A 974-nucleotide genomic window follows, 5' to 3' on the forward strand; every position below is an offset into this window, starting at 1 on the left:
TCGACCCGGGTTGTCAGTTTTTCACAATATGCGTATCCTATAATACCGAAAGTATTAAATGAACATTTTTTAGCTATATTGGGGCCTTTTTGTGTTCAAACTGTAGCGTCAATCCAAGTTGCCTTCAGCTCGTTATCAAAACTTAACTTTTTGATAATCTCTCTCATTTTTAGGCTTTCTCTCTCAAATTATGCGCCGATTTGATACCTGAGGAAATATTTGAAAAACAAATTGAAATTGTATTAGCGTGTTTCTACAAACTATTATTAGCTTCTTCTCCTTCACTGCTCTGTCAACCAAGACACCACTGTTGAGTTTCTGTACCGAATTTGCACTTTTTGAGACCAATTTCTAGCGTTATAACGTTTATTTTTAAATACTGATAATTCAGGTTTTAGTTCAAACTTTTGTAGTGCTCTTGTGTGAGCTCTGTTTCAATATAAGACCAAGTATTGTGAAGTTAATCTCATCCCATGGGATGGCTCATTCTAAACGGATGTATAGTTTACACTTTGTTAATCACGGGTCAAAAACTCAAGAACAAACTTGTCACAGATCCTCCAGTGATAACTAAAATCTAGGTTAACAAGAAACAGTTATTGTCCTTTTGACATGACCAAGGTCAAGCAAATTAGAAATTGAGAATACAAATCGACAAAATCATCAACAATTTTCAATCGACCACAGAACTCTTGACTCTATCCCGTTTTATCCCCTGATCCTCTCAATTTAGTGCGACTAGAGCGCAAAGACTTGAAATTACAGTAAAACATTCCATTCCATAATAAAAATTTATGTTGAAATTAATGAGTTTCAAAACTAGTTTTACTTTTAATGAAGCCTTTTTATCCAGCAAAACTAAAATACGATGTTTCTGGATTTTTAGGGATAAGAGTGAAGATAATGGGAAAGAGCCTTAAATTTTTGATGACGTGGCTATTAATGAAGCCAATCTTTGTTCATGCAGAATGTAT

Source organism: Convolutriloba macropyga, chromosome 2, assembly GCF_964194025.1.
Source record: "Convolutriloba macropyga chromosome 2, txConMacr16.3, whole genome shotgun sequence".
In the NCBI taxonomy this organism is placed as follows: Eukaryota; Metazoa; Xenacoelomorpha; order Acoela; family Convolutidae; genus Convolutriloba; species Convolutriloba macropyga.